Genomic DNA, 22,454 nt, shown 5'->3' with positions numbered 1-22,454 from the left:
ATAAAGGAGAACTAACAACTTAAAATGCCTTGTTCAAAAATTTTAAGTAACACTTAACTTTCAAACATCTGAACAACAAATGTAACTTTTCTTGTCTGCATAGTAAACACTGGCATTTTTAATCTATTTGAATAATCAAAGTGGTGTTTTCCGTGCCTTCTTGGTTGCAAAGATTTGAACTGCTTCCTGCTGAAGGTCCACAGTCTGGGCCAGCTCATACAGTATTATTGAGATGGTTGGAAGGCCGACCAGCCTCTCCTGTGCCATTGTGGAGCGTAGATGCGTTTTTATTAACTTCAGCTTGGAGAAGTTGCGTTCTCCACTGGCAATTGTTACAGAAAAAGTGTTAGAAGTATGCGCAGAGCAACAAAAGCATTTGGAAAGAGGGTGGTCATCTTATTTGTGCACATATATTCCAGAACAGCTTTTGGAGTTGATCCTGCTGAAATATATCTTGAAAGGGCTTTCAGTTCATCACCTAAATCACTTGCATCGATATCGCACATGTCATCATGTATCAGCACTGTTTCTCATGCCCTGCATTGCTGGTGTAGGTCTTCTTTGGGTATAGGGAGGAGTTTTGGAATATCATACAACATCCCGAATATACTGCTGTGTTCCTTGAGCTACATGAAATGTTCAACTGACTGTATTGCACAATCTAGCTCCTGGTTAAAGAATTCAACTTTGAATTGTTGTTTGGGGTCTCTTATGGGATTATCCCGTGCCTCATAATCAAAATGTCATCTTCTTCAGTGACTCTTGTATTCTTGAATGGGTGGGAAAATAGCTTCAGTGTGAAGTTCCTCTGCCAACTTCTCAGCACCCTTCAGAATGTTTTGAAATCCCTCATCTGACTGGTAAACTGTAGGTATAACTTTGCTTTGTCCAGTTATTCCATTGTTCCAGATGTATCAAGGTCAACACCTTGGAGTCTCTTGCTTACAACATTTATTTCAAACAGTATCTGCCACTGTTCTCCCACGAACAGTTCCTGTCATAGCATTATCCTCCATAATGGCAACTATGGCACCATCTATCTTCCCAATCTGGTGTTTGATAGGCTTTATCGCCTCCATTTAACTTTCCCATCACGTAGCACTCAGTGGTTTCAGTGTCAGAGGGGATGTTCCCAGATGTTGCTTCAAAATTTGCCATGGATGAGTTGACGCAGAGAAAAATACATAGATGCTTTGAATTTCATTAAAAAAATTCAGCAGCCTCACTAGAAGCTGATGCTGCATGACTGATCACCAAGTTCAATGAATGAGAACTGCACGGGACAAAAAAAGCTTAAGGGTTTAACTCTCGGATCCATGTCTGCACTCCTCTGTTCTTTCCTCTCATATTGGCACCATTATCGTAGCCCTGACCTCTCATGTCAGCTATCGCAATTCCTGTATCTTCCAGCTTTTTAAGAAGCACATTTGTCATACCAGTTCCTGTAGTATCATCAATGTCAATAAATTCTAGAAAATGCTCCGACAGTCACCATTGCAGGGACATTTTCACTAGGTTCTGTTTTTGTTTCAAAATACACCATTAAAGTCATTTGTTCCGTATGGCTGATGTCAGGTGTGCAATCCAGAACAACAGAGTAATATCTTGCTGACTTCAGATCTGCCACAAACTTCTGTTTGACTTTTGTTGCCAATAACTGTATGATCTCATTTTGAATGTTTTTTCCAAGGTAGTGGTGTGTGTACATTTTTGGAGTGGTGACTCTTCTTAGATGCTCCAGGAGTACAGCATCAAACTCAGACATCAGCTCCACAATTTTAAGGAAGTGTCCATTGTTTGGCACATGCAGTTGATCTGAAATGCCACGCAGTGCTGGTTTTGGATAGCAAGCACTCTCACAATGGCAATGAGCCTTTTCAGAACATTTTGCCAGTAAAGAGACTTTGATGCAATCTTCTCTTGATGCTGATCATCTATGGTGGCCTTTAACCTTAGTCTCATCTCAAGCTCTTTCTATCTATGGAATGCTATCTGGTGATTTGCTGCCTTCTCACGGTATGCCAGATTTATAGCCAGATTTTTCCAGTCCTTTGTTCCTGTAGAACCCAATGTGGCTGGAACATTAGACTGGAAGAGTTGCAACAAAAAACAGTATGCAGCATTCTGGGTTTTTGAGTACATACGACATAGCCTCTCTACTTTGTCACCATTGGGGATTTCATGCCAGTAAGGTGTGGGATGGAAACTTCTATTTTCATTGTCTTTGGGGAACATGAAGTTTTTCACTTGCTGTGGCCCAGGCAGTACAAGAAAGTCCCTCAGGCTACTGCTTAAGTGGGTCCACAGTCCTGGATCATCTAGACTTAAGGAACTAAACTCAACAGCACCTTTTCTTGTGCCTCCCACCACACTGTTCTCTGATCTACGCTTTTCTTCAGGAATGTGCATGGTTACATCCATTTGAGATGGAGATATGGATGTTGCACTAGCTACCAGATCAGCTGCACTCTGACTAACTGGAAGATCAGGCATCTCCTCACCACTCACATCCTCACTGGGGCCGGAAGGCTCACCATGTACATTTGTGGCTATATATCTCAGGACAGCTCCTTCCTGCTCAGGGTATGCCTACACTACGAAATTAGGTTGATTTTATAGAAGTCTATTTTTAGAAATCGATTTTATACAGTCAATTGTGTATGTCCCCACTAAATGAATTAAGTTGGCGGGGTGTGTCCTCAATACCGTGGCTAGCATCGATTTACGGAGTGGTGCACTGTGGGTAGCTATCCCACAGTCTCTGCTGCCCATTGGAATTCTGGGTTAAGCTCCCAATGCCTGATGGGGCAAAAACATTGTCAAGGGCAGTTTTGGGTACATGTCATCAGTCACCCCTACCTCTCTCCCTCCCGCCCTCTGTGAAACATCAGCAAAGGATCGTTTCTTGCCTTTTCTCCTGGGTTACCCGTGCAGACGCCATACCATGGCAAGCATGGAGCCTGCTCAGCTCACCGCTGCTGTTGTGAGCATTGTAAACACCTCATGCATTGAACTGGAGTATGTGCAGAACCGGACTAAGATGCCAGCACAAGGACGATTGTGATAAGGACATGGACACAGACATTCCTGAAAGCATGGGCTGTGGCAATTGGAACATCATAGCAGCATGGGGCTGGTTGATACAGTGGAATGCCGATTCTGGGCCTGGCAAACAAGCACAGACTGGTGGGACTGCATATTGTTGCAGGTATGGGATGATTCACAGTGGCTGCGAAACTTTTGCATGTGTAAGGCCACTTTCCTTGAACTTTGTGAATTGCTTTCCCCCACCCTGAAGTACAGGAATACCAAGATGAGAGATTCCGACAGTTGAGAAGTGAGTGGTGATAGCTCTGTGGAAGCTTGCAACACCTGACTGCTACCAGTCAATCAATTTGGAGTGGACAAGTCTACTGTGGGGACTGCTGTGATCCAAGTTGCCAATGCAATCACTGACATTCTGCTATCAACGGTAGTGACTCTGGCAAATGTGCAGGTCACACTGGATGGCTTTGCTGTAATGGGGTTTCCTAACTGTGGTGGGGCGATAGACGGAACACATATCCCTATCTTGGCACTGGACCACCTTGCCAACCAGTATATAAACTGCAAGGGGTACTTCTCAATGGTGCTGCCAGCCCTGGTGGATCACAAGGGACGTTTCACTGACATCAACGTGGGATGGCTGGGAATAGCGCATGACGCTCGCATCTTTAAGAACTCCGGGCTGTTCGAGCAGTTGCAAGAAGGGACTTACTTCTCAGACCAGAAAATTACCTTTGGTGATGTTGAAATGCCAATAGTTATCCTTGGGGACCCAGCCTACTCTTTGCTCCCATTGTTCATGAAGCTGTACACAGGCAGCCTGGATGGTAATAAGGAGTAGTTCAACTATATGCTGAGCAAGTGCAGAATGGTGGAAGAATGTGCCTTTGGATATTTAAAAGCTCACTGGCACTGTTTGCTGACTAGATTAGACCTCAGCGGAACCAACATTCCCATTGTTATTGCTGCTTGCTGTGTGCTCCATAATATCTGTGAGAGTAAGGGGGAAGACATTTATGGCGCGGTGGGAGGTTGAGGCAAATCGCCTGGTGGTCAATTTTGAGCAGCCAGACACCGGGGAGATTAGAAGAGCACAGCTAGGTGCACTGTGCATCAGAGGCTTTGAAAACCAGTTTCATGACTTGCCAGGCTATGGTGCGACAGCTTTGTGTGTTTCTCCTTGCTACAAACCCACCCCCTTTGTTGATTTTAATTCCCTGTAAGCCAACCACCCTCTCCCCTTCAATCACAGCGGGCAAAGGAAATAAAGTCACAATTGTTTAGAAACCATGCATTCTTTATTAATTAAAAAAAAGTGAGAACTGACAAGGTAGCCTGGGTGGGGTAGGGTGCAGGAGGAGGGAGGGACAAGGCCACATTGCTTATTGTAGCCACTCTACAAATCAAAAAACTGTTTGAATGACAGCCTTCTGTTGCTTTGGTCATCCTCTGGAGTGGAGTGGCTGGGTGCCCAGAGCCTTCACCCTGTGTTCTTGGGCATCTGGGTGAGGAGAATATGGAACTTGGGGGAGGAGGGCAGGTGGTTATACAATGGAGGCAGCAGGGGTCATTCCTCCTGTTGGCTTGCCTGCAGCTCCAACAAATGCTTCATCATGTCCGTTTGCTCTCGCATTAGCCTCAGCATCACCTCCTGCCTCTGCTCTTCGCACTTAATGCTTTCCTGGCCTCTGCCACTGAATGCCTCCATGCATTAAGCTGTGCCCTATCATTGTAGGAGGACTGCATGAGGTCAGAAAACATATCACGAGTGTGGTTTTTTTTGCCGTCTAATCTGAGATAACCTCAGGGACGAAGATGATAGGGGGAGCATAGAAACATTTGCACCTGGGGGTAGGGAGATAGAAAGGGAGAGTAAAATTTAAGAGGATACATTTCTGAGAGCAAAAGGGAGACTCTTACAGTGAATCAAGCAATTCACAGCAGACAGCACATGTGCTTTAGGTACAAGGTCACATTTTGCCTTTTATATTGAACGCCTGCCCATATGGTGACCCATCACACACAGCTGGGCAACAGAATTCATGGTAAGCCTTTTGGTATGTGGGATTGGCTTCTTACGCCTTCATAACATGTGGGAATGGTTTCAAATTGTAGCACCATCCGTTCCCATAGCAAGCAATCCCGGTTGGGTTTCATATTTAAAAGGAGGGGTTGTGGTTTTCGGGTGGTTGTGCAGCACACACCTCCCCCGACTCCCATCGCATGGCTATTCTCTGGGATGATCCCTTCACCCCTCTCCCTGCCACGTGGCTATTCTCTGGGATGATCCCTTTTAGCCAAGCGCAAACAACCCAGCATGAACAGGGTCCTTTTACTGCTTCCTAACAAAAATTTCCTTATTTCAACCAGGTGACCATGAATGATATCACTCTCCTGCAGCTAACACGGAAAGATAAAGACCAAATGTTGCTTGAATACGACCAAAACCCAGGATCATTCACTGCCATACTTTGTGCTGCAATGATTCTGGACTACTTGCTACTGGCTTGGTGTGATAAAGTGTTCTACCGTGGAGGACGAAATAAGGCAGCCCTCCCCAAAAACCTTCTGCAAAGGCTTTCAGAGTACTGCCAGAAGAGCTTCATGGAGATGTTCCTGGAGGATTCCCGCTCCATCCCCAGACACATTAACAGACTAGCTGTACTGGCCGCAAATGCATCCCAATTCTTCAGGGGGAAATCAAACATTAAACACTATTGCTTTTAAACCCTGTATTGTAGTTACAAATGTGCACTTATCAGAGCTGCCTTCTCTGGCTTCAGAATTGGGGATCTCACCTTAGGAGGGTATTGGCTCCAGGGTGACGAAAAGGTTCTGGCTGCCGGGGAGAATGGAATCACAGCTTGCCTGATGCGCATTCTCCTCCTCATCCACAAAATCCTCCTCCATGTTGCGCAAGACTCCCCCTTTGCAGAGGTGGGGTAGTAGTAGGGTCCCCCCCACCAGAGTGCCATGCAGCTGATCATAGAAGCTGCACGTATGGGGCTCTGACCCGGAGTGACCATTTGCCTCCTTTGTCTTTTGGTAGGCTTGACCGAGTTCCTTGATTTTCATGCAGCACTGCTGTATGTCCCTATTGTAGCCCCTCTTCATCATGCCCTGTGCGATTTTGGCATACATATTAGTATTTCTTCTTTTTGAAGAGAGTTTGGCCTGTACAGATTCTTCTCCCCATACAGCAATCAGATCCAGAGTCTCCCTTTCGGTCCATGCTGGAGCTCGTTTGCTATTGTGACTGCATGGTCACCTGTGCTGCTGAGCTCGCCACACTGACCAAACAGGAAATGAAATTCAAAATTTCCCTGTGGCTTTTACTGTGTACCTGGCTAGTGCATTGGAGTACAAAGTGCTGCCAGAGCAGTCACATTGGGAGCGATCCCAGGTGTTCCAGAGGCCAATACCATCGTATTGTGTCTGCACTACCCCAAATTCGACCCAGCAAGGTAGATTTTAGCACTACTCCCCTCACCAGGGAGGAGTACAGAAGTCAATTTTAAGAGCCCATTAGGTCGACAGAACAGGGTTGGTTGTGTAAATGCATTCATTTTAAAAATCGACCTTACGTGGCAAATTCGTCCTACTCTTGTCGTGTAGACCAGGGCTTAGATAGAAAACTTCCTTTGCTTGCATTCTTTTTCTGAATGCTGTCCCAGAGGGGCGTTTTCTTCTTTCACTCATGACTGCTGCTCTGTGGCACCTATAGTGGCTCTCACTCAACTGAAGGGGACAAATAAGCAGGCTGGTGGCAGGGCTTGAGTGAGGGAAGATATCAGGGTCTTAAGGGCCTAACTGACTCCTACTACTTCAGTTGAGTGGCTGTTCTCCTCGATTGGGTTCAGGGAAGCAGCAGGAAACAGGAAGCTCTCTGAGAAGCTGGTGTTAATCAGTCCAGGCTCCTGGGGGTCCATAAGAGGCTCTTCCTCCTCTTTCCCTGCAGCTCCTACTGCTTTCTGTTATTCCCTGTCACCTTTTCTCCTGCCTGCCTGCCATGTCCCTTGTGCCCTCCTTCGTCCAGCACAGCACTCCACCATCTCTGTGCATCTAGATGAGAGAGAAACATATGCACCAGCAGCAGACACAATTTTCTACACTCTGGGTCCTAGTGGCGCCCCCCCAGTCTGGTACCTAAGGCGTCTGCTCATGGTAAGGCCAGCCCTGACTGGGCAGGAACCCTGCCTGCAAAAGTGATTCTAATGTTACTTACTAATACTGATGTATCTGAATCAGTGTAACAGTGGTAAATATTTTAAACATTTCCCTATTGTAGAGATGGTGAAAATATTTCTCTAACTCAGTGAGTGAGCAACTAAAAACTGGAAAGAAAGAGCTAAGTCTGTTTACTAAATTGTTCAAAGTAAATGATACAAATAGCTCCAGGTGATCATTAAGGCCTCCGTTCAATAAGATTCTTGAGCAGATAGCTTATTTTAAAAACAGATATACCTCCCATGTGACCTGAGCCCAACTAGCCAGCTAGCTCAGATGATGTTCTCCCCTCCACAGTTATGCTCGTGCTCTCCCATGGGGGAGATTCTTAAAGGAGCCACTACCTCTCCTGTAGCCCAACTAAGATACTATGACACTTTGTGCACGTAGCCCTTTCTACATGCAATTTCAGCTATAATGAATTGGGTATGGTGTAAAGTTAATGTAATCAGGGATGTACTGGTGTTATATTTCATACAGGGCAGTGAATAAATAGTTCCATAAAATGTTTCTGATATCAAGTGCTATTAAAGAAATGTTTCATTATATTTTTGCAGACAGTGACCCAAAGTCCACTGTGACTGTAGTACTCAATGAAGCTGATGGAATAAATTTAGGTATGGACACCTCAGTAGCACTTGTAATAGGGGACATTAGTTCAGAAAATCCTTCTTATTCCTCTAAAAATGGCACTTTGATCAAAGATATTATCTGCAGTGCACCATTTAATATTCAACATGCAGACCAGATCCTCATCTATTTGGTGGCGCTCCAATTTATACCAGATGAGAATTGGTTCTTTCTACTCCATAAGTCACTGGCTACAAACTCGATAGAAATGAAAGCATTTAAGATGCAAAGTTACATATTGTCTAAAGCAAACATATACAGGAATGTTTAGTGAGAATGTGAAAATAAAAGATAATTTTAAAAAGGAGCTAATATTTGCCCTCTTGCACTTCTAGAACAAAATCCTTTCCTGGATAAAAGTACAATTAATAATTGATCATCTCAAGAAATTACTGCCTTTTATGGTTGATCCAAAAGCAAGAAGCAGCTGCTGGCATGCTGCCTAATAAACCATGTACAGTTTTCTGATCTAGTGACTCTTTGACTGCCTATTCAGACACAAGAAGGAATTGTTCTGATTTTCTCCCACTTACATATGGGATTTTATTGGTTTCAAAAATTGCCTTCCTCAGAAGTGAGGACATTCAGAATTCGATTTTCTTCTAGTTTTCACTGAAGGTTGACAACACAATATATTATTAATGTACTAAATACTTGATATCCTACCATTTCACATTTCATGTGCGTTTCTCTTGTAAGCAGTAGTTGGGAGAAAGGCTGCCAAAGGTATGTGTCATCCAATCAAGCAGAAATTCTAAAGCACCTTAGGCAGCTAGCTAGCTGGTAAGAAGGAGGGGAAAGTAATAAGGGCCTGCCACTCATCTGCTCTGTTTGTCACTCCAATGATCAAAAACACGGCTACTGCAGGGCTAATAACTATCTGCCCTGCTTTACCTTCCATACAAGTTAAAATATTACAATATTTACAAATACAAATGTATTGTCCCCATCTTGAGTCCAAGTACTCTTAAACTCTAGAATAAACTCAATATAACATTGAGACCACAGCGTTGGTCTCTATTTGGAGCATGAAGAACTCAAGCTGCAGTTTGTAACTACACCTGCCAGCACCAAGCCTAGTAAATGCAAAGCAAATGTAATGACCATGCTTTTGAAAGGATCCTGCAAAAAAGTTTGCATGTGTGGTATGGAGAGAAAGGATCATGGGAAGGGCTGGAGCAGTATTTGCTGTCATCAGGCAGAAGCTTTTTTGTCTCTGCAGGGTTGTGTGCTTAGGTATTAATGCTTTGTGTTTGCTTCTGGGGTGAGGTGGGGCAGTGGCATTAAAATTCCTAATAGTAATTAAGAAAAATTGAGGCACGGATTTGTTATTTTTGTATCTATTATGCTGCCCTCTGGTGCTTTTACACAGAATGGCAAAGAATATCAGATATGGATTTTCCCCTTGAAATACAGTACATAACAAAGAGTATGGATAGACGACTAGCTGATGTTATATAGTACACCTGCATTCCTCCCATATCAATACTGTGCTACACATAAATTTCAGGTATAACCAAATACAATTAGATACATTCTGTGTTTTGGGAATGTGTCCATTCAAAGTTTTTCAGTGCATGTTTCTTAATTTCTGTATTGAAGAGTGAGTTTAAGTAATGATGAAAAGGGCTGGCTTGACAGTCCTGGACAGATTACTTCTCACACACACACACACACACACACACACACACACACACACACACACAATACTATCAATGCTGATTTCTGTACACTAATGCACCAGGATAGGTCAATCCTTATGACCATTCAGTTCTTGGCTTCTTTCTTAAAACTACCAACTTGCCAATTAGTTCCTGATGTTCTTATTCAATCCAATGAGTGGCACAGATACACCAACTATTTCACATAGGCAACCAAAAAGCTATTGGATTGTAACAATTTTAACCCACTTCCAGCCATGGAAATGCCAATAAACATGAAAAGCTTTAAATCACACACACAGTTGGTGCATTTATAGTTCATTTTAGTGTTAGAGATACTATAAGTTACAGTGGTAGCACCTATTTTATATATGGAATATTTCTGACAACTTAATATCTCTAAAACTAAAATAACCCTTAAGTGGACTTTGTGTGTCTATATAAAACAAGAGTGATATTGGCATGATATGATAACAGATTGAAATTCAAATGCATATTTTAGTGCTACAATGGGCTGGATAATGGCTTGTCCCTTGCCATTTTACTGACACTTTACACACAGGTACTAGTATCTGGGGCACAAAAAATTAACTTGTAGGCCTGGAGATGCTCACATATACTCCCTTTAAAATCAATGGGAAGTAAGCGTGGGCATCCCAGAGCAGGATCATAGCATCATAGAAGATTAGGGTTGGAAGAGACCTCAGGAGGTCATCTAGTCCAATCCCCTGCTCAAAGCAGGGCCAACACCAACTAAATCATCCCAGCCAGGGCTTTGTCAAGCTGGACCTTAAAAACCTCTAAGAATGGAGATTCTACTACCTCCCTAGGTAACCAAATCCAGTGCTTCACCACCCTACTAATGAAATAGCGTTTCCTAATATCCAACCTAGACCTCTCCCACTGCAACTTGAGACCACTGCTCCTTGTTCTGTCATCTGCCGCCACTGAGAACAGCCAAGCTCCATCCTCTTTGGAAATCCTCTTCAGGTAGTTGAAGGCTGCTATCTGATCCCCCCTCATTCTCCTCTTCTGCAGACTAAAGAAGGCCAGTTCCCTCAGCCTCTCCTCATAAGTTATATGCCCCAGCCCACTGATCATTTTAATTTTCCTCCACTGGACTCTCTCGAATTTGTACCCATCCTTTCTGTAGTGTGGGGCCCAAAACTGGATGCAATACTCCAGATGTGGCTTCACTAATGCCGAATAGAGGGAAGTGATTATTCACTTCTATCTCCTGGCAATGCTCCTACTAATGTCAATATGCCATTAGCCTTCTTGGCAACAAGGGCACACTGCTGACTCATATCCAGCTTCTCATCCACTGTAATCCCCAGGTCCTTTTCTGCAGAACTGCTGCTTAGCCAGTCGGTCCCCAGCCTGTAGCAGTACATGGGATTCTTCTGTCTTAAGTGCAGGACTCTACACTTGTTCTTGTTGAATCTCAGATTTATTTTGGTCTAATCCTCCAATTTGTCTAGGTCACACTGGACACTATCCCTATCCTCCAGCGTATCTATCTGTTTTCCCAGAATAGTGTCATCTGCAAACTTGCTGAGGGTGCAATCTATCCCAACGTCCAGATCATTAATAAAGATGTTGAACAAAACCGGCCCCAGAACCAAGCCCTGTCAGTTCTGGACTTTAGGATGGCAAGACTGACTTCCATGGATTATAAGGAAGTACATGAATTACATCTATGGAGTTGAAATGTTTCATTAAGAAATGGAATACCAATGCAGGGGGTTGACTGTAAAGTGTGGTGGGGGGTGGGGGAAGGGGACTGTCAAGGTTTCTAAGGGTGTCTTGGATTTAAATATTTCATTTGATATCTGGCTGAGGTAACAGTAGGAATAAAGCCAATGTGCTTAAATAATCTGATTACTATCTCTTTGCTGTTGTGTAAATCATAGAAACAGATAAAGATACCAAAATTTTGATGTACATAAAAACAAAAGGAGGCATGGAAGAGGAGATATGGTTCTAAAGCATACCAAAACGTGCTGTTCAAAGTTCCCAGTGCTGCACAGGTGGTGTATCCATAAGTTTTAAGTATCACTTTTTAAAATATTATTTTGCAAATACTTCCATGTGTCAATTTCATATCACCCTTTAAGTCCTGAAAAATAAATCTCAAGATCCTAATATTCTTAAAAACAAAGAGTGTAGAGCCAGACACCTCTGTTTTCTAATGAAACAGAGCTTCAATTGTGGTAAAGCAGCCCAGAAAGGAGAGCTCACCTGCATCCTGAATTATACAGTAGTTTCTGCAGAAGCTTAGAAGTCTTCTTTGGCATAACTGAAAGAACTATTATTTAAGCCATCCAATTAACTAGAATTTACTAGCTAAACTCATTGAAACTTCACTGAGTTATGAGAACAAATTTACAAACTGAATACCAATTTAGATAGTTAGACTAGGTCTTGGACTGAATATTGGCTTTAAAAGATTAAAATCACTTTCAGTGTAAGAGGTTTTGTTTTTTTTAAAAAAAAAAAAACCTAGCAATGCTCAAGCTATTTAGCTACCTCTGAAAATAAGGATGTTTGTACATTCCATCTGTGAGGTGGGTATTATATAGAAAAATTGTTCCAATGTGTATCATTGTATAGGGGAGCTTGGACCACTTGCTGAACCTATTCTGACCAAAAAAAAAAGTTTCATTTCACCTCAGAAGTCTTTTTCCTTTCTGCCGTGATGTTTGTGACTTCTTTGCCCTGCATGGAATCTATTACAGTTTGTCTCTCATTGTGAGGCAGGAATCACCACCAGTATGGTACATAATGAAAAAGGAACCAAAAACAAACAAACAAAAAAACAACAACCCACACTTTACTAACCTGGGCAACTTGTTAAACTTTAGGAACAGCCCTTTTTTATTATTATTATTTTTTTTATTTAATGAAAACTTTGAATTACTTTTGAAGGAGGTCTGCTTTAAGTGCAAGGACTTTCTCCTGACGTACAACCAGCTGGCTGCCCAAAGTGAGAGGAAGTTGTGTTAAGGTAGAGGGAAACAATACTAATATGAGTTTTGTGAATTTTAATGGACTTTTTCCTGAAGAGAATTCAGATTTAGATTCCTACTCTATCTGGATTCCACTAGGAATTCTGTTTGCACAGACTGGGCCTGAACTGCAAGAACTAAATGGCTGCTCCTACTCCTATTTCAATCAGTGAAAAAACTCAACTTTATTTCAGATAGTTCAGGATCAGCCCCTAATTTAGCCATGTGAATTACAGGAATGTCAAAAATACCCTCTTACTACTTTTATTGATGGAGGTTCTTTGTACAGCAGGAAATGAGAGAAGTCCAAAATGATTGCATGCAGTGAAGGGGGATTCTCTCCCACCTTTGGTTCTCTGCTTGGCCACAACCTGGGCAAACAGGGATGGGGCACACTGACTGGCTGCTGTGCCCACCCCCATTTGGCTATTTAAATTAATCTGGATTTTTCAATAGCTTCTTACTCTCCAGTTGGGTTTCCCATCCTCCTTCTCCTTAATGGTAGATTGGAAACTTGCCATTTAGGATACTGTGGGTCTGACCAATCATGAGTTTTAGGGGTCAAGAAGGAAGTGTTGCCCACTGGACCAAATTGACTTGTAGTCCAGTAGATTTATTTTGCCTTCATCACATCCTCCTAGAGGTACAGTTGGGTTAGAAACAATAGGAATTTAGTTTCAGCAAATGTTATGATTAGTGACTTTTGCAACTTGTGGCCAGTGTGGAGAAAGGCAAAAAAGCCTCCCAGAGGTAAAATGACACCTGGCATTGTACAGTTGAACCTTGCACTCATATAGGAGATGAGTTGAAGTAATTGAGGACTGAAGTTCCCCCAACCCAGACTTGTGGCTCTGTCACCTGCATGGGAACCAACTAAATGCCTGGTGCATGAAAGCTGGAGGGCGAGAGCCGGACAGGAGTACACTTTCCCCAAGGTATAATTAATAAAGTTGCAGCTTGACCTTTAAACCATTCCATGCATCTGTCATTCATTTGTCCGCTTGTCCTGGCCAACAGGCCTGTGTTTGTAAGTGAATAAAGTGTTTCTCGCAATTTATATCTATCTGTCCATCCATCTCCATATCCATATATTTCTTCTGAAGTTTTCTACAAAATCCAACTAATTAAACAGAAAGACTACCAGTCCAAGCATATCATTTTGGTTTTTCACCCTGATCACTGGGCTGGGGGGGTTGGGGGGAGAGGAGGAGGGGGTGTTAGAGGACAAATATTCCATTGAGCTCTACAATCCCTAGTTTTCTATAATACATTGCTGTCTAACAAACCTGGCTCTCAAATATAATTTGGGAGAAAAAAGTCATAAAATGGAAAAATTGACTAGAGTCACTGTTCTGTACCAGGTTCCTCTGGTTTCTCAGCCATGACTCAGTTAGACTTCGTCTGCTGATGCAGCTCCTATATCAAGTGTCACCGGGGTGCTATTCATAAAGAGAAAAGCCTCTTGGACATCATAGTGCACGATCTGGCTATGAGTTTCAGAAAAGACGATGCACCAGTCCGCTCCAAGGAACCACAACCATTCCTTACCACCAGCCCAGCACCACGGCTAAGGCCCACCACTGAGAAACAGGAATAAAAAGGAATTGCAGACATTGCATATGAACTATGATAAAGTTATACCTACCGATCAGTAACCAAAAAAACCCCCTTCCTATTTCCTATCTTGTGTGTCTCGCTGAATACTTCACTCTGACAATGACACTAGTCCTGCAGGGGTCTGTACTGGGATCCGTTCTATTCAACATATTAATAAATGATCTGGAAAAAGGGGTAAACAGTGAGGTGGCAAAATCTGCAGATGATACAACACTACTAAAGATAGTTAAGTCCCAGGCAGACAGTGAAGAGCTACAAAAGGATCTTTCAAAACTGGGTGAGTGGGCAACAAAATGGCAGATGAAATTAAATATTGATAAATGCAAAGTAATGCATATTTGAAAACATAATTCCAACTATACATATAAAATGTCTAAATTAGCTGTGACCACTTGAGAGATCTTTGAGTCATTGTGGATAGTTTTCTGAAAACATCTACTCAATGTGCATCGGCAGTCAAAAAAGTAAACAGAATGTTGGCAATTAAGAAAGGGATAGATAATAAGACAGAAAATATCTTATTGCCTCTATATAAATCCATAGTATGCCCACATCTTGAATACTGCATGCAGATGTAGTCGCTCCATCTCAAAAAAGATGTATTGGAATTGGAAAAGATTAAGAAAAGGGCAACAACAATTAGGAGATTAATAAAACTGGAACTTTTCATCTTGGAAAAGAGATGACTAAGGGGGGATATGATTGAAGTCTATAAAATCATGACTGGTGTAGAGAAAGTAAATAATGAAGTATTATTTATTACTTCTCATAACAAGAACTTGGGGTAACTAAATGAAAATAATAGGCAGCAGGTTTAAAACCAACAAAAGGAAGTATTTCTTCACAAAATGCAGAGTCAACCTGTGGAACTTTTGCCAGAGGATGTTAGATTCATAGATACTAAGGTCAGAAGGGATCATTATGATCATCTAGTCTGACCTCCTGCACAACGCAGGCCACAGAATCTCACCCACCCACTCCTGCGAAAAACCTCTCACCTAAGTCTGAGCTATTGAAGTCCTCAAATTGTGGTTTAAAGACTTCAAGGAGCAGAGAATCCTTAAGGAAGTGACCCGTGCCCTATGCTACAGAGGAAGGCGAAAAACCTCCAGGGCCTTTTCCAATCTGCCCTGGAGGAAAATTCCTTCCCGACCCCAAATATGACAATCAGCTAAACCCTGAGCATATGGGCAAGATTCACCAGCCAGATACTCAGGAAAGATTTTCTATAGTAACTCAGATCCCATCCCATCTAACATCCCATCACAGGCCATTGGGCCTATTTACCATGAGTATTTAAAGATCAATTAATTACCAAAATCATGTTATCCCATCATACCATCTCTTCCATAAACTTATCGAGTTTAATCTTAAAGCCAGATATGTCTTTTGCCCCCCACTGCTTCCCTTGGAAGGCTATGTTGTGAAGGCTAAGACTATAACAGGGTTCAAAAAAGAACTAGATAAATTGATGGATGATAGGTACAACAATGGCTATTAGCCAGGTTGGGCAGGGATGGTGTCCATAGCCTCTGTTTGCCAGAAGCCATTCTTATGACCGTTCTTATGTTCTTAGTCTTTATAGATTCATACATTTTAAAAGCCAGAAGGGACCAGCATGTTCATCCCAGCTGACATCCTCCATAACACAGGCCATACAATTCACCCAGTGATTTCTGCATCAAGTGTATCTGAGCTATAACATTCTTTAGAAAAGTAGCTGGTCTTGATACCCCATTCTTCTCCTTCACATACTCCCTTCCCCATGAATTTTATCATGCTGCTGCCTGTATGGACCATCCCACTCACTCCTACTTAAAGTTCTTATTAAAATGTCCATCTTTCCCCTCCATGAGGCACAAATAGTAAGTTTACATTTTAGAACATTAAATCATCCTCACCTTTGTAACACATACATCTTCACCTTTGGATTAACCCAGTATATCCCATTTTCTATATTTTTACAGAAGCTCTGGGACTATTTATAAGTAGAATTTACTAATTGCATGACTACGGGTGGCATCATTTCACCCATAATTCTTGTTCTAGGTTGTCTTAGATAGCCTTTAAAGCTACACAGATAGCTAAAACTTTAGGGCCTGATCCAAAGTCCAGAGAAGTCAATGGGAATCTGTTGAGTTCAATGGCCACAGAATCTGACCCCTTCCCCAACACCCCCCCCTTTTTTTTTTTTTAAAGAAAAGTTTGCATTCTGCAGTATCAGAATCTATTGTGAGGGGTAGATGAAAGATCTAATGAGCCACATGCAGCCTAAGTTAGGGCAGATGTGTGATTCACTAATACGAGCAAAACTCTAAGCTAATTACACTGTGTCCATTAGTATTAGCAGAGAATTTGTCTAAAAGAACATATTATTCTGGAAGCAAAAATTTTGGTTAAAAGGATAAAGGTTTGTCAGTCAAGTTATTCCCCCAATGCAGAAAGTAAAATTCAAGGCAACTAGACACCCCTTAACCAGACCTTAATGTCCACACAAACAACAATGACAGACTCTACAGAATCACAGGGAACTTCCGTCTGCCAGCAGCTGAAAAAGACAGCACTCCACACACAGCTTTCAGAGTAGCAGCCGTGTTAGTCTGTATTCGCAAAAAAGAAAAAAGGAGTACTTACGGCACCTTAGAGACTAACAAATTTATTCGACAATAAGCTTTCGTGAGCTACAGCTCGCTTCATCGGATGCATTCGGTGGAAAATAAAGTGGGGAGATTTATATACACACACAGAGAACATGAAACAATGGGTTTTATCATACACACTGTAAGGAGAGTGATCACTTAAGATGAGATATTACCAGCAGGAAGGAGGGGGGAGGGGGAAGGAGGAAAACCTTTTGTGGTGATAAATCAAGGTGGGCCATTTCTAGCAGTTAACAAGAACATCTGAGGAACAGTAGAGTGTGGGGTGGGGGGAGAAATAACACAGGCAAATAGTTTTATTTTATGTAATGACCCATCCACTCCCAGTCTCTATTCAAGCCTAAGTTAATTGTATCCAGTTCTCAAATTAATTCCAATTCAGCAGTCTCTCGTTGGAGTCTGTTTATGAAGTTTTTTTGATGAAGGATAGCCACTCTCAGGTCTGTAATCATGTGACCAGAGAGATTGAAGTGTTTTCCGACTGGTTTTTGAATGTTACAATTCTTGACCTCTGATTTGTGTCCATTTATTCTTTTACATAGAGACTGTCCAGTTTGACCAATGTACACCACTGAATGCATCCTATGAAGTGAGCTGTAGCTCACGAAAGCTTATGCTCGAATAACTTTGTTAGTCTCTAAGGTGCCATAAGTACTCCTTTTCTTTTTTGCGAATACAGACTAACACGGCTGCTACTCTGACACCTATTATTATGCAAGGCACTGAATTTAGCCATATGGAGTGGAAATCTATCAACTTCATGAAAAAACTCATACAGATACAGACAGATATCATCTTCCTCTGCAAATGCAAACAAATGGACATCATACCAAAAGGACTGAAGGTAAAAAATCCATTACAATCTACATACCACACAGACTATGCTGACAGATTGTGCCACACATTCTCAAAGGAACTGCGGAACCACCTGATCAACATCCTCTACAGCAAACCGGGAAAGATTAAGAATGAGCTCTCAAAACTGGATACTCTCATAAAGAGTCAACCTTCCACACAAACTTCCTCGTGGCTGGACTTTACAAAAAGTAGACAAGCCATCTACAACACACACTTTGCTTCTCTACAAAAGAAAAAGGACACTAAACTCTTGAAACTATAACAGGCCACAAGAGACCACAACAGTGGTTCCCTTAACCCACCCAGCACTATTGTTACTCTGTCCAACTATACTCTTAGCCCAGTAGAAGAATCTGTCCTATCTCTGGGCTTCTCCTTTTGCCCCTCCACCCCAATGAACATGATAAAGTTCTGTGGTGACCTAGAATCCTATTTTCCTTGACGTCTCCGACTCAAGGAATATTTCCAACACAGTTCTGAACAATGTATTAACCCACATGGACCTTCCTACCAACGCTACAAAAAGAAGGATTCTGGGTGGACTCCTCCTGAAGGTCGAAATAACAGACTGGACTTCTACATAGAGCACTTCCGCCGATGTGCACGGGCTGAAATTGTGGAAAAGCAGCATCACTTGCCCCATAACCTCAGCCTGCAGAACACAATGCCATCCACAGCCTCAGAAACAACTGTGACATCATAATCAAAAAGGCTGACAAAGGAGGTGCTGTCGTCATCATGAATAGGTTGGAATATGAACAAGAGGCTACTAGGCAGCTCTCCGACACCACTTTCTACAAGCAATTACCCTCTGATCCCACTGAGGGTTACCAAAAGAAACTACCACATTTGCTCAAGAAACTCCCTGAAAAAGCACAAGAACAAATCCACACAGACACACCCCGGGAACCCCGACATGGGGTATTCTATCTGCTACCTAAGATCCATAAATCTGGAAATCCTGGATGCCCCATCATCTCAGGCATTGGCACCCTGACAGCAGGATTGTCTGGCTATGTAGATTCCCTCCTCAGGCCCTATGCTACCAGCACTCCCAGCTATTTTCGAGACACCACTGACTTCCTGAGGAAACTACAATCCATCGGTGATCTTCCTAAAAACACCATCCTAGCCACTATGGATGTAGAAGGCCTCTACACCAACATTCCACACAAAGATGGACTACAAGCCGTCAGGAACAGTATCCCAGATACTGTCACGGCTAACCTGGTGGCTGAACTTTGTCCTCACCTATAACTATTTCACATTTGGGGACAATGTATACCTTCAAATCAGTGGCACTGTGATGGGTACCCACATGGCCCCACAGTATGCCAACATTTTTATGGCTGACTTAGAACAACGCTTCCTCAGCTCTCGTCCCCTAATGCCCCTACTCTACTTGTGCTACATTGATGACATCTTCATCATCTGGACCCATGGAAAAGAAGCCCTTGAGGAATTCCACCATGCTTTCAACAATTTCCATCCCACCATCAACCTCAGCCTGGACCAGTCCACACAAGAGATCCACTTCCTGGACACTACCGTGCTAATAAGCGATGGTCACACAAACACCACCCTATATCTGAAACCTACTGACCGCTATTCCTACCTACATGCCTCTAGCTTTCATCCAGATCATACCACACGATCCATTGTCTACAGCCAAGCTCTACGATATAACCGCATTTGCCCCAACCCCTCAGACAGAGAAAAAAAACCTACAAGATCTCTATCATGCATTCTTACAACTACAATACCCACCTGCTGAAGTGAAGAAACAGATTGACAGAGCAGAAGAGTACCCAGAAGTCACCTACTACAGGACAGGCCCAACAAAGAAAATAACAGAACGCCACTAGCCATCACCTTCAGCCCCCAACTCTCCTACGCATCATCAAGGATCTACAACCTATCCTGAAGGATGACCCATCACTCACAGATCTTGGGAGACAGGCCAGTCCATGCTTACAGACAGCCCCCCAACCTGAAGCAAATACTCACCAGCAACCACACACCACACAACAGAACCACTAACCCAGGAACCTATCCTTGCAACAAAGCCCGTTGCCAACTCTGTCCACATATCTATTCAGGGGACACCATCATAGGGCCTAATCACATCAGCCACACTATCAGAGGCTCGTTCACCTGCGCATCTACCAATGTGATATATGCCATCATGGCCAGCAATGCCCCTCTGCCATGTACATTGGTCAGACTGGACAGTCTCTACGTAAAAGAATAAATGGACACAAATCAGATGTCAAGTATTATAACATTCAAAAACCAGTCGGAAAACACTTCAATCTCTCTGGTCACATGAATACAGACCTAAGAGTGGCTATCCTTCAATAAAAAATCTTCATAAACAGACTCCAACGAGACTGCTGAATTGGAATTAATTTGAAACTGGATACAATTAACTTAGGCTTGAATAGAGACTCGGAATGGATGAGTCATTACACAAAGTAAAACTATTTCCCCATGTTATTTCTACCCCCCACCCCCCCCACTGTTCCTCAGATGTTCTTTTTAACTGCTGGAAATGGCCCACCTTGATTATCACCACAAAAGATTTTCCTCCCTTGGCTCTGTTTCGTTCCCTGGGCTTGGAATTCTGCTTCTGACCATGGCTCCAAGCCTCAGCTCCAGCTGATTCCCTGGACTTGTAAACCCTGCTCCTGATATGGGCTCTAGCCACTAGGCCCTAATCACCTCTGCTCCAGCAGCTAGGCCATCTTCCTACCCTGACTGTTGGCAAGACTACCCAGGGGTCTGTCCTTAACACTAAGACACATACCCATCAACTGAATTTGGCAAGGTTGGAAAGGAAGTACAAATGCAACAGGGAAAAGTTAAAGATGTCAGGATAATTGCCAGCTGAGGTGGAGTCTCATCTTATATTAAACCCCCTGGCATGCATTTAGAGAATACCTGCTGCTTCTTCAATAAGTCGGAAGCCCAAAGGCATCCATTAAGCACAGTTTTAAAATGAGAGATAGGTGATCAACTGTATAAAGCTGTTTCGCTGCAATGTTCTCACCATGAGAAAGTTGAGTGAGTGCATTGACCCAGAAGATGCCCACACATAACACTGCATCACAGAGGGCTACACCAGGAATGTAATTGATGTGTTGTAGTGAAAGGTAAAAGCAACAGAAACAAATACTGATTTTACTACTGCAAACTGTGAGACTCAGCTGGAGTTCAAAAATTACCTTGCAGAGGCTCTGATAGACATGAAAGAAGTGGTGATAACCAATGCAGAGGCTATGTACAGGGAAATATGTGCTTTGAATGGAATTGAGAAACAAATGTTTAGCAGAAATGCTTAGCATCTGATTGAAGATGAACTGTGGGATATGGATGCAGTTTTTAGCAATCTGATATGCAGAAATGAATCACAATGTGTATCTTTAAGCTGCAAAAGACATGGTGCTATCAAATGCAGAAGAATGAGCTGATGTCAACAGTAATATGAAGACTGTTTGCAGCTGTTAAGTTTTTACAGAAAAGCATTTTGTCCTGTAGTATGCGGGAGTTTTAGGGCTTTACAAAGCCAAAAACATGTGACTGGTACTTCTTTAAGCAGCACATTGGGGGTCTCAGTGACTTTAGCATCAGCAAGTATTACAGTAAAAAAAGAGTTGCACAAGGCTGCCATTTTATTACAAAGCCTCATATACGAGTGCTTGAGTGAAAGGCTGGTTTCCAACACACACCAATTGTGAGGCATATACATAATCTACCACTACTAGTGGCTGTTGGAATGACCAAGTATCTTATTGGAAGACATTTGATTCAGCTTCTGTAGACTCTTCTCCCTCTGAAGGTGCTCAGAAAGGCAGACACAGTAACTGATAAGTCATAAATGCACTAGAGGCATTGATATGCAGACTTCTACTTTAAGTCACTCTGCAAGTCATGGTCATTGATAGATTTTTTTCATGAAGCAGACAAAGACAAAAAATGCCACCAACAAGGGATGAATTTATACCTGCTATCAAGAAGGCAAACTATTAAACAATGGAATAGCTCTGGAATGATTGAGTACATCCAAAGCTACCCTCAGAGGATGGATTGTTCACATCAGTAGTCCGAGAAATACCATCTGGTCCTGAATAAATCCTTCAGCTAGTCAAATACTTGTGTGCGGAGACCAGACCTTAACCACCTTACAAGTGGTTGGCTAACAGCCTGCCTTGTACACAGATGTGAGAGTGCAGTGCAGATGAGGACCAGTGTGACAACCTGCGGAGCAGTGTCCCCTTGATGGAGACAATGCTGATGACTGCTGAAAAATGGTTTCAGTCCTACACGTCCAGGACAACATCCTTAGGATTACCAAAGATCAATGTCTTTTTATATAAGCAATGCATCACTGTGTTAAAGTCTGATTAAATCATGTCATTTAACAGTTCTCAAATATGTATCTATACAATTGTTTAGGTTTGTCACAGAATCATAGAAATATAGGACAGAAAAGGACCTTGATAGGTTATCTACTCTAGACTCCTGCACTGGGATAGAATTAACTACTATCTAAACCATCCCCAACAGGTATTTTTAAAAGCTTCCACTAAAGGAGATTCCATAACCTCACAAGATAATTTTTCCCTGTGTTTCAAGGATGAAAAGACTGGAGGCTAGAGCCTTGCTAGTGCACACTTTGCTAGAAGGCGTCTGACCCCCACTCCCACACAGGCCCCAAACACAATCCCTAAGTGACCACCCTGTAAGCA

The 22,454-nt window shown here is 42.6% G+C and overlaps 1 long non-coding RNA gene across 1 annotated transcript; it reads right to left on the bottom strand.

The window, feature by feature from the left end:
• Positions 1-4,831: 4,831 nt before the first annotated feature.
• LOC122459997 lies at positions 4,832-18,487 on the bottom strand. The gene is made up of 3 exons (XR_006281002.1): positions 18,477-18,487; positions 6,314-6,318; positions 4,832-4,890 (listed from the first exon to the last, which is right to left on the bottom strand). It is a non-coding gene; the product is annotated as an uncharacterized LOC122459997 (long non-coding RNA).
• Between the last annotated feature and the right edge of the window lie 3,967 nt (positions 18,488-22,454).

The sequence above is a fragment of the Dermochelys coriacea genome, chromosome 4 (genome assembly GCF_009764565.3).
Source record: "Dermochelys coriacea isolate rDerCor1 chromosome 4, rDerCor1.pri.v4, whole genome shotgun sequence".
In the NCBI taxonomy this organism is placed as follows: Eukaryota; Metazoa; Chordata; order Testudines; family Dermochelyidae; genus Dermochelys; species Dermochelys coriacea.
This window is presented reverse-complemented; position numbering and strand designations above follow the sequence as displayed.